Source organism: Lissotriton helveticus, chromosome 12, assembly GCF_964261635.1.
Source record: "Lissotriton helveticus chromosome 12, aLisHel1.1, whole genome shotgun sequence".
Lineage (NCBI taxonomy): Eukaryota > Metazoa > Chordata > Amphibia > Caudata > Salamandridae > Lissotriton > Lissotriton helveticus.
In genome coordinates, this window is record NC_136073.1 from 635278226 (window position 1) to 635290236 (window position 12011).

Consider the following 12011-nt stretch of genomic DNA (forward strand, 5'->3'; position numbering starts at 1 on the left):
GGGGGGGGGAGGGCAGTTCCATGAAGCCGAGGAGCACTGGGGTTTTATTAGCCCGCGATTCATTGTCTCTTGCCCGCTCTCTTGCTACACCACGTTATTCCAGTAGATAGCGTCAGGGAGTTTAACGCTTAATTATGCAAATCTCCAGGAAGGGCTTGCACTCATCGCTGCACCCTTCTGATAACACTGTAAGGCGGCTGCCTTACCTTACATTAGGTACAAAAGGGGGTGGTGATGGAGGGAGCATCTGAACCAATCAAACACTCACACCCAGTCAAAAGATCTGGGTTTGATCCATCACCGTTCTTTAGCCCTCTCTGCCACCCCAGTTCAGACATGGCTATATGCAAATCAGTCTGACTCTGAGCCTCATGGGAACAGTCCAGCCCGAACTGCCAAGCCATGCCTTCCCTGGACCGGAAACAAGCTTCCGAGGACCGGTTTCTGGCATTACAGCCGTCTTCAGCCCAGCTTGCTTAAATCCAGTGGCAGAGTGAGCAAGGGACTCACGTCTGAGCATACCCTGCCACACTTATGGCGGCCAAAGCGGTACAAAAGGGGGTGGTGATGGAGGGAGCATCTGAACCAATCAAACACTCACACCCAGTCAAAAGATCTGGGTTTGATCCATCACCGTTCTTTAGCCCACTCTGCCACCCCAGTTCAGACATGGCTATATGCAAATCAGTCTGACCCTGTGCCTCATGGGAACAGTCCAGCCCGAACTGCCAAGCCATGCCTTCCCTGGACCGGAAACAAGCTTCCGAGGACCGGTTTCTGGCATTACAGCCGTCTTCAGCCCGGCTTGCTTGAATCCAGTGGCAGAGTGAGCAAGGGACTCATGTCTGAGCATACCCTGCCACACTTATGGCGGCCAAAGCGGTACAAAAGGGGGTGGTGATGGAGGGAGCATCTGAACCAATCAAACACTCACACCCAGTCAAAAGATCTGGGTTTGATCCATCACCATTCTTTAGCTCACTCTGCCACCCCAGTTCAGACATGGCTATATGCAAATCAGTCTGACCCTGTGCCTCATGGGAACAGTCCAGCCCGAACTGCCAAGCCATGCCTTCCCTGGACCGGAAACAAGCTTCCGAGGACTGGTTTCTGGCATTACAGCCGTCTTCAGCCCGGATTGCTTGAATCCAGTGGCAGAGTGAGCAAGGGACTCACGTCTGAGCATACCCTGCCACACTTATGGCAGCCAAAGCGGTACAAAAGGGGGTGGTGATGGAGGGAGCATCTGAACCAATCAAACACTCACACCCAGTCAAAAGATCTGGGTTTGATCCATCACCGTTCTTTAGCCCACTCTGCCACCCCAGTTTTAGACATGGCTATATGCAAATCAGTCTGACCCTGTGCCTCATGGGAACAGTCCAGCCCGAACTGCCAAGCCATGCCTTCCCTGGACCGGACACAAGCTTCCGAGGACCGGTTTCTGGCATTACAGCCGTCTTTAGCCCGGCTTGCTTGAATCCAGTGGCAGAGTGAGCAAGGGACTCACGTCTGAGCATAGCCTGCCACACTTATGGCAGCCAAAGCGGTACAAAAGGGGGTGGTGATGGAGGGAGCATCTGAACCAATCAAACACTCACACCCAGTCAAAAGATCGGGGTTTGATCCATCACCGTTCTTTAGCCCACTCTGCCACCCCAGTTCAGACATGGCTATATGCAAATCAGTCTGACCCTGTGCCTCATGGGAACAGTCCAGCCAGAACTGCCAAGCCATGCCTTCCCTGGACTGGAAACAAGCTTCCGAGGACCGGTTTCTGGCATTACAGACGTCTTCAGCCCGGCTTGCTTGAATCCAGTGGCAGAGTGAGCAAGGGACTCATGTCCGAGCATACCCTGCCACACTTATGGCGGCCAAAGCGGTACAAAAGGGGGTGCTCCACACCTGCATAAAAGCACAGCAGAAAGCAGTCTTTTTCTGTACATTCATCTTTTGTACTCGAAAAGCCTAAATGTAGTAATAAATGTAGACAAGCTCATTAAAGGGACACCGAGCCCCAGAAACTCGATCTCACCAGTGAGTGCGATGATTGCTCATAACATCCCATCTCAGCTCAAGCACCAAGATCGGGTAACTCAGTGTGCTGGCGCACCCATGACGTTGTGTCGCCCGGAGGGATTATTGTTACTGTTTGGGTAAAGATCCCCCCTAGGCATAAATGCACAACAAGGTTTGTGCATTTGAATGGAACAAACTCTGAGCCCACAAAGCACTCCTTGGCAGGGTGCCCCCACTCAGGACAGCTGCGAGTTAATCAAGTTCAGGAATCAGCCTAACACTCCCGCATAAGAATAAGGCCGAGCGCCCCGTCCCCAGCAGAGGAGTCACACAGAAGCCACACAAACCCGCCCCCTTTCACTGGCCATCAGGGCTCATCACATGTACTCGGGGGCTCATCAAGGTCCAGCATCCCGGGGAGGCTTCACTTGCAAATGTCCTAGAAGGAGCTCTCTGCGGGGCGCCTGGAGATGGCTCTAGCTTCAAGAGGCTGGAGCTTGGAGGTGGGGGCGATAATATGCAGGTCACCTCCAGGTTAAGGATCCGCTTTCCCATAATACCCTCAGCAATGCTTAACTATATTTAATTTGACAAGAGCCGGGTAATGTTACACAGCGCCATGAAGCTGCAGCTAGCACAGTGCAGTAATCACTATTCACAATTGTTTCAGTTGCACGAAATCACCAATGCGTCAGTCGACCACTCTGCATTTTAATATCTCTTGGGCCCTTAATTCCTTGTAGTGCTTCAAAGAGCCTTCCCTCGAACAACAGGCACCTCCACACTTTATCATTGCACTGATCCATCAAAGAAGTGGGCATCTGAAGTCGTTTAGAATGGTTTTAACTCCTTGAAAAACATATTTGCAATGCCATAGGTCTCGCATTCAAATGTGAGACCTATGGCATTGCAAACAAGTTGCTGTGATTGTCCCGGCTGCCTAGAAAGTGAAAGCGTGCATGGCGCGCTGAATCTAAGCAGACCTGAAATAAAGTAAACCAGCACTCTGAAATAAAGTAAACCAGCACTGGAAAAAAATAAATCAAGGCACATTAAATAAGCGCAATTGAGCTGGGCACTTGCCGATGCAAATAAAAACAAGCGCAGTCAAAGACGACAGCGAAGACAATATAAAGAAAAGAGTGTGTATTGTCTTTTAAAGGACAGTGTGTAAAGCCGCCAGTAAAAGATCAAATCCCAGTGGGAGGGGCCAAAAGCGGACAGGGTGGCAACCATCAGTGTAATTATTGCCTCCGGTGCAATCATTACACTGTGTTTTGCATCATCTATGACGCAAAACGACGCGCAACAATCAAAATTGGAGGTGGAGACGCGACACGACTTCTGGAATCGTATCGCTTCCAAGACGCCCTCGTATGACGAGAGCAGCAATCATTACACTGTGTTTTGCATCAATCATGACCCAAAACGACGCGCACCAATCAAAATTGGAGGCGGAGCAGCGACACGACTTCTGGAATCGTATTGATTCCAAGAAGCCCTCGTATGACGAGAGCAGCGCCTGTTGCATGGCTAAACACTTATAAGGTCCCAAAGGCAAGACCTACTGGCTTTGCCATTGCTTGTTATATAATACTCATATGTATATAAGGTCTGCTTCACGTCCTATTAAAATATAAAAGTCTGGATACTGAAGATCCCCCTCATTAACAGAAACAAACAAAAGCAATGAAAGAAACTCAAACATAACCATCAAACAATTTCGGTGTGTTCCTAATGCGGGTATTGTTTTTAACTCTTGACGCGACAGATTCAAAAGTTTGTTTACTACATTGGTTATCATTGTGATGATCAACCTTTTCATACACATTAACATTTTGAACAGGACACTTAGCAATTCTCCTAGAGTTCCAAACCTTTCCATCTTGGGTAATTACACTTTTCTTTAAAACTTTTTTTATTTGTATAGGTTTACCATACTTACTTTCACCTTTATTAACCAGTCCAGGTTTTAAAATCCGAACCCAATCACCCACATTCAAATCATGTTCTTTCGTCCTCCATTTGTTGTTGTACCACAAACTGGTTTTAACTTGTTTGTGTTTAACCCTAGTGAGGGTTTCTTGTATATTCTCCTTAAACTCTATGAAACTCTAACATTTCTCTCTGAACCACCAGGGACACACATCCGAAGCAGGATCTCTTCCTTTTAGCAACTTAAAGGGACTAATCTCTGTAGTAGAATGTGGTGTAATGCGATACACCCATAACTTTTCTCTAAGTGCGCTCCACCAATTTCCTTTTTGTTGTAAAGAATCAATCACAAAATTCTTAAGCACTCGGTTAAAGCGCTCCACTTGACCGTTTTCATGATGTTCATAAAGTGAGGTGCAAATGTGCTTAATGTGACAATTTTTGAAAAAGTCTTCCATCTCAACTGAAACCAGTTGTACTCCGTTATCAGAAACAAGAGTAGAAGGACATCCCTCACGTGCAAAAACTTCCTTCAAAAAACGTATAACCGCATTAGTAGTAGCCTTTGACACAAACTTTACTTTAGGCCATTTAGAGTCGTAATCAATCATAACTGAAGCAAAACGTGAACTTTCAGGTAACATGTTAAATGGACCTGATATATCGAATGTAACTTTCTTCCATGGCTCTTCCGCCATTTAAACAGTTTTAAGGGGAGGAATGTGTACTTTAAAAATGTTGTCACTAGAACAACAATCATTACACTCTCTAACTGTACGGTCAATAAACCTATCCATCCCTGGCCACCAGAAATAAGATCTTATCAATCTTTTCATTGCAGATATGCCAGGATGTGTCCTGTGTGCTAACTTAAGTATTAAATCCTGAATCCTTTTTGGAGGAATGCACTTACCAGCTTTAAAAACATACTCTCCCTCACAAAACAATTCATCGGCCACATTGAAAAAAGGCAATAAGTCTGACCTTATATCTTTCTTCCTTGGCCAACCTTCCATAACGAACTTCCTGAGGTAAACCCACTTGTCATCAATCTCTTGACTCTCTTTCCAAAGTTGTTCAGTGATCTCCTGATATTGTAGGAGTAATATCAAAAATTCCTAAAACAAAATCTAAATCTTTGACAAAATTAACCTTATCATTACCATCACCACAAGGAAGACGTGACAAACAATCGGCAGTTACATTTTTTTTGCCTGGTATATACTCAACTGTGAAAATATATTCTTGTAGTCTTGAAGCCAAACGGGCAATTCTGGCTGTGGAATTCCAACCTCCACCGGCTGACAAAATATGCACAAATGGTTTGTGATCTGTTCTGAGAACAAATTTACTGCCCCACACATAAATCCTGTAATGTTCAACTGCCCAAACACATGCAAGTAATTCTCGTTCAATTACTGCATACTTACGCTCGGTTTCATTGAGAGTCCTGGAAGAAAAGGCTACGTTCCATTAATTTTTACCATCTCTTTGAGATAAGACACTACCAAGACCATATAAACTGGAATCAACCGTTATAATACATTCTTTCTTCATTCTAAAAGGTTTTTAATGTGGGCGCATTTTTTATATCAGTGAACACTTTACATTGTTCATCACTGCAAACAAATGTGACCTTTTGTCTTCATAATTTTCTTAAAGGCTCCATCTTGGTGGAACAATTTTCAACAAGTTTACTATAGTATTCACACATACCAGAGAATAACAGTAATTGCTCTTTGTTAATTGGAGCTGGAGCATTTAAAATGGCTTCAACATTAGATTTCTTGGGAACGAGACCATCCCCAGAAAGAGTATGTCCCAAGTATTCAACAGAACGCTTGAACAGTCTACATTTGTGTGCTTTAAGAGTAAGACCACACTTCTCAAGCCTTTTGCAAACATAATCAAGATGTAATACATGTTCTGTTTCATTTTTTGAAAAAAACAAAATATTGTCTTGGAAACATTTGACATAAGTGTCAACATCCTTATAAATTTGGAACTTTACTCGCTGGAATACAGAGGCTGCCGATGCCAGCCCAAAAGGCATTCTGGTGTATTGAAAAAGCCCTAATGGGGTGATAAACGCAGTATACTTCTTTTTCAATGAAACAATCTCATTGACATTGGGGAGAGGGTGACAATCTATTATGATGTTGGAATGTAGTGCCCTCAAATCAACACACACACGTAATTTTTGATCAGGCATGCGTACCAAACAATGGGTGAAACTCATTCGGAAGATTCAATTGGTTCAATAATGTTATCCTTAAGTAATTCTTGTAGCATTTCTTTCAATTCATCCCTAATATTGATAGGCACCCCTCTCAACTTTTGTTTAACGGGAATGGCTTTTTCTTTCAAAACAATTCTGTGAGAGAAATGTTTTAATCGCCCCAATTTATCACAGAATACTTTGTTATATTTGTGTATCAAATAAGACATATCTTTTTTATAATCTTCACTATGGCCGACTATGGTAACCAATTGCATAGGATGTTCATCGCAAAGCGAAACCGGATTCTGAGATCGTGGATTGAGGATAATTCCCAATTCCCACTGATCCCCCCAGCCTAAGACATTGACACCTTTAATAGCAATATTCAGTTTAATGTGAGCAGATCTTCCTTTAAAATCCAAAGGCACTCTTAGAAAACCTTCTATGTCAATTTTTGACCCATCAAAGCTTTCTGCATTAATGTCAGATTGTTGCAAGTCATTTATTTTACACACCTCCTGTAATTTTCCATTAAAATACTGCATGCTAATAATTGTCCACGGTGAGCCAGAATCTACCATGAGATTAACTCAATACCTAAAATTTCAAAAGAACATTTAGGAGATTTCATACAGTTTTCTTTTCCAGAACCCGATTGTGTAATAGATACAACAAAACCTTTGTTGGGATCCTGACACTCATTAACACTAGTGACTTTGTTGGTGTCAAAATTTTTTTTTTGTTTGTTTTTTTCGGCTCTGAGTTTATTCATGAATAATCTCCCACATTTGTTCCCCCTACATGAAAGGAGTATTTGAGGTGGAGGATAGAGTATTGTGTGCTATCTAGCTCCAACATTTTTTTTTTTTTTTAAGTTTCAAAAACCGATATTGAATCATTTTACAGTACATCAGTGCAATACACATTCGGCGAATTAGAAGCTGCATTGTATATCAACATATGCCACCTTCCCGTAACAACGCTGTCTGAACAGTAACTTCCTCCCCCCCATTAGTATCCTCGATGTCAACACAAGTCCTTTCAGCACAGAGGATTTCTTAATCAGAAGAAAACAGCAACATGCGGTGCAGGTAACCACAATGCTCCATGCAAGTGGAGTTAGATGGTACAGTACACAAGAGCTGAACCCTCCAACGACCGTTCCTCCCTCCAGTACCAACACTCCCCTCTGTACACATATGAGATTCCGCCGAGTCGCCTCAAACGGTTCCCGCATCCCCCCCCCGACATTAGCATATTTCAAACCTTTACATAGCCATTCTTTCTTGAGAGTTTAGGGGGTCTCCCCAAGGCTCGGTATTAACCTCCACCTCTGTGGCGGGTCACTCCAACCCTCCATCAGCAGCACTGCCTTGTGATAACAGATAAGTGGTAAGCGGGCCCCAGATATCCCTCGGGGGTGACTTAATGGGTAACATTTCTGCATAAAAACCTAGATTGTCTTGCCATGTGGTCATGGCATGGACCCAGCATTTAAATTTGGGCGCGCGCCCTCTCCCCCAGCGGCAAGCACCATGCCGTTTCGCTAGAAGCAGTCCCATAGCTAGCAATTTTCTGTGCGGTGTGTTGATGTCCTGGGATAGTCCCAGGAGGCCCACAAGTGGGCAAGGATCTAGTTGGATCCCTAGCACAGTTGAGAGTCCCTCAACTGTTTGTGTCCAAAGGGTTGCTACATGGGGGCAACTGCATGCCAGATGCAGAAAGTCCGCTCCCTCCCCAACCACTTCTGATGCACCGGTCGTCCTCCCGGAGTTGAAATCTGTGCAGTCTGGTCGGGTGTGATATAATCTATGCAAAAACTTAATATGTATGAGACATAATCTGCTATTCCCGGTGATGGCTTCTGTGTGTGTACAGCAACATTCCCATTGATCATCAGACAATGGGACTTCCAGATCTTTGTCCCATTCTTGCCTGGCTCTAATCGCGTGAGATGGCCTTGCTGCCTGCGTGTGTTTATATAGAAGTGACACAGCGTGCCTGGGAGGGTCCACTTGCAGAAACGCATGCAAGGGGTCGAATGTGGTTGGCTCCTCAGAAAATGCAGGGGTTGCAGCCTTAACACTCTGACGAAGAAGGGTATAAAGGAATGTGTCCATTATTGTTGGTGTATGTGTGGTGAAGAATTGTTCTTTGTTACGAAATTGCCCTCCAATATAGAGATCTCCCCGAGTAATTAAGTCTTTCGAGCATCTTATGGCAGATTCCCTCGCCTGTGACAGCAAGCAGGGAGTTTCGGATCAGGGTCATCTTAGGAGAGTATAGCATTGGGGACTATAATTTACGGGCTATTCGCTGCCACGCCACTACCGTGCAATCTACAGTGGAGGGATTTCGCCCGTGTTCACTCACCGACGTGAAGAGGTAGACCGATGGGGGCGTCGTGCCATGTAGCCATCCTCCACCGCCAGGTGGGGCATATAGGGTGGTGGGTGGAAGCAATACAGCGCGAAGTGGACCTGTGCACAATAGTAATAAAATTCGAAGTTAGGTACGTCATATCCTCCCTGATGATAGGGCAGCATCATAGTGCGCAGGTTGAGGCGTGCCTGTTTCCCCCCTCATATAAGCCTCGTGAGTTGCGTCTTGAGTGTTTTGAAGAAGAAGCTCCCTGGGTAGTACGGCATATTAATAAAGAGGTACAGCAATTTGGGCAGCAATACCATCTTGATCAGTGAAATTCTCCCTGTCATGGATAGGGGCAAGCGCAGCCACTTAGTGACGGAGTCAGTGATTTTATCCATGGCTGTGCCGTAATTAGCTCTCATCAAAGCGTCGCTGTCCCTAGTAATGAATATGTCCAGGTATTTGAGTTCTTCCGATTCCCAGGCCAGCGGGTAGTTTAGCTGGTGTGGTTGAGTGTTATCTGTCAGGGGGAAAACTGCAGACTTAGACCAGTTGATCTGTATACCAGATATGACCCCAAATTTGGTGATTTCCCTGAGGATGGGGTTCAGATTTTCCTGGGGTTTGCGGACCTATAAGGTCATGTCACCCGCATATAGGGAAATAAGCAACTGCCTGGCCGGGTAGATTAGCGCTTTGTCATTGTGGTGCTGGTGCAATTTAGCACTAGAGGTTCAATGGCCAGAGCAAATCTGATGGGAGATAGGGGGCAACCCAGGCGCGTTCCTCTGGAAATGGGGAAGGGGGAGGATCTGGCGCCATTTAAAAGCACCGACGCCACCGCACGGCAATAAAGTAATTGTATCCATTGGAGGAATGAGGTAGGCATTCCCATGCGGCCCAATACGCCCAGCAGATAATCCCACTCTAGGGAGTCAAACGCTTTGGTAGCGTCGAGGAAAACCACCACTGCAGCACATTTGGGGTCTATATCCTGCAGTACTGCTGCCAGGGTTCTGAGGTTGTGCGCAGTGGCCCGACTCAGGATGAACCCCGCCTGGTCAGGTAACACAAGTCTTTTCATCAGCAAGTTGAGTCTGGTCGCCAGAACTTTCGCAAGTATTTTCATATCGCAGTTTAGTAAAGACAGGGGCCGATATGAGTCACAGCATATTGGGGGCTTTCCTGGTTTAAGTAATGAGGTGAGCAAGGCTTCACGCATCGACTGCGGTAGGCATCCCTCCTCGCGTGCAGCACAAAAGACTTCCCTCAGGATAGGGGCTAATATAGGGGCATATACTTTATAAAATTCGATCTGTAGCCCATCCGACCACGGGTCCCGCGACGACCACATTTGCATGATTGCTTCCGTAATTTCGTCCAGTTCCAGATTGAGGTCCAGGAACTTACGTTGAGTGTCTCCCAACCATGCCAAGGCCATGTCGTCTAGGTAGGCTGCCAGGTCTAGTGGGCCCCCTTTCTGGGAAGAAAATAGGGTGCTATAGAAATCTCTAAATGTATTGAGATTGTCAGGGAGGTTTCTGTGTAGGTTGCCCTGCATGTCCTGTATGGCCATAACATAGTTGGAAAACCTAGGGGCCCTAATTGCGGCCGCCAGAGCCTTTCCCGGCCGGTCGCCTTCACCATATACTCTCGCTATGTATGGCTTGCCTCGGAACCTGCTCTCTCTGTCAGCCAGTCCTTCGTATTCTGTCAACGTGTCGCGCATCCAACTGTTTAAGTGTCTTTTCCAGTTTGCTAAGGTCGTTGAGTAGTGTCTTGAGGATACCACCCCCTTTGGAAATGCACCACCCCAGAGCTGTGACCTTGAAGACTTCCCACACTGTGGTAACACTAGAGACAGAATCCATGTTACGTTCAAAAAAGTCCTGAATATCCTGTTCTAGTTCTGCCATAAAAACTGCATCTTGCAAGAGTAAAGGATTGAGGCGCCAACTCCTATAGGGGGAGTGTAGGTTCACCAAGACAGGCGAGTGGTCGGATTTCGTACGAGCTAAATGTGTCACCTGCCCCAGCCAGTGTGCCATTCCCGCAGATAGAAATATGTAATCTAGTCTAGCCCAGGATGTATGAATCGACGAGTAATGGGTGCCCTCTCTCCCAGTGGGAGGTACGTGCCTCCAAGAATCTAATAAACAGTTGTCAGCTATGAGTTCCTGTAGTGTCCTGCTTGAATTAGTATAGTGGGCTGGGGAGGCATTGGATCTGTCCAGTCGAGGCTGTACCTTCGTGTTAAAATCCCCGCCCCATACCACGAAGGTAGAACCTATCTCCTGAATCTTGTTCTATAATTGGAGGAGTGTGTGAGGCTCGTCAATGTTTGGGCCGTAGTAGTTGGCAAAAGTCACGTTGTATGAGTTTAGTCTCCCCCAAAGAAGACAGTAGCGCCCGCCTGTATCTGTCTCTGTCCCTCCTGGTACAAATACCACCCCCTTTCTAACTAAGATCGTAACCCCTTGGGCGTAAGTTGAATAGGATGCAAAGGAGCGATATGAAGCCCACTTTGAAGCAAAAAGAGGCATAGTCTTGGGGCACAAATGCGTTTCCTGTAACATGGCAACCGCAATATGGTGGCGATCTAAGTATCCCAGCACCTGCTTCTTCTTCCTCGAGTTGTTCAGCCCCCGCACATTCCATGACAATATTTTAATAATATGTGTGTCTCGTTCACTAGCCACCATTACCACAGAGGAATTGACATATACTCAACCATGCTGTCGTTGCTATTAATGAATGATTATTAGGTAGCCATGTGACATCCAAGGTATTCTCCCCTCCCTCCCACACCGGCTCACCCAACTTGCCAGGTACACAAACCCCACCCACCCTTTGAACAAGCATAACACAACTCTTACTTCCCCATTTTAACATGTCAGAATGGGGAACGCCCACATAGGGAAACACCAGGGGTACACGACCCGCCCTCTGCCTTCCATACTTTCACCCGCCTCCTGTACCGTCTTACAACAGACAGACCCTGCAGGACGGGGACAGATTGCCGGGCAGATTATAGAAAATATGTAGTAAACAGTTTCATACATCACCCTTGCAGAGCAGAACTTCAAAAGCAGAGTGTCCAGGAGGCCTGCAAAATGTATAGAGGTAGTAAAATCATCAGTCTGGGTCCGATAGGGGAGAATGAGACCTGGAGCGATCCCGTGCTCCAGATCCCGCCGATACAGCCTTGCAGTGACGTTTGAGATAGTCCTCCACCTGTTGCGGGTTCTGAAAAAAGTGTTGCTTTCCAAGATGAGTGATCTGCAATTTTGCTGGGTACAGCATAGCGGATCTCCTGCGTTTGAAGTTTCTTCTAAACTGCGGAAAACTTGCGCCTGGCCTCCTGCACTGACTAAGTGAAATCAGGAAAGAATGACAATGTTGTGTTCTCATAGTGTACTTGCTTTCTTTCGCGGGCCAGGCGTAGAACCGTATCCCTATCTCAATAGTT

The 12011-nt window shown here is 46.0% G+C and overlaps 1 protein-coding gene across 6 annotated transcripts in view; it reads right to left on the minus strand.

Moving 5' to 3' along the window:
* The window catches only part of LOC144799973 (butyrophilin subfamily 2 member A1-like), a 683081-nt gene that overhangs the window by 615788 nt on the left and 55282 nt on the right, over positions 1 to 12011 (minus strand). Inside the window, exon 2 of one of the 6 annotated variants that reach the window (XM_078671627.1) lies at positions 4939 to 5042. The exons of the other annotated variants lie outside the window; for them this stretch is intronic. The gene's annotated coding sequence lies outside the window, so the exon portion shown is untranslated. The remainder of the gene's footprint in view (positions 1 to 4938; positions 5043 to 12011) is intronic. 6 annotated transcript variants of the gene reach the window in all.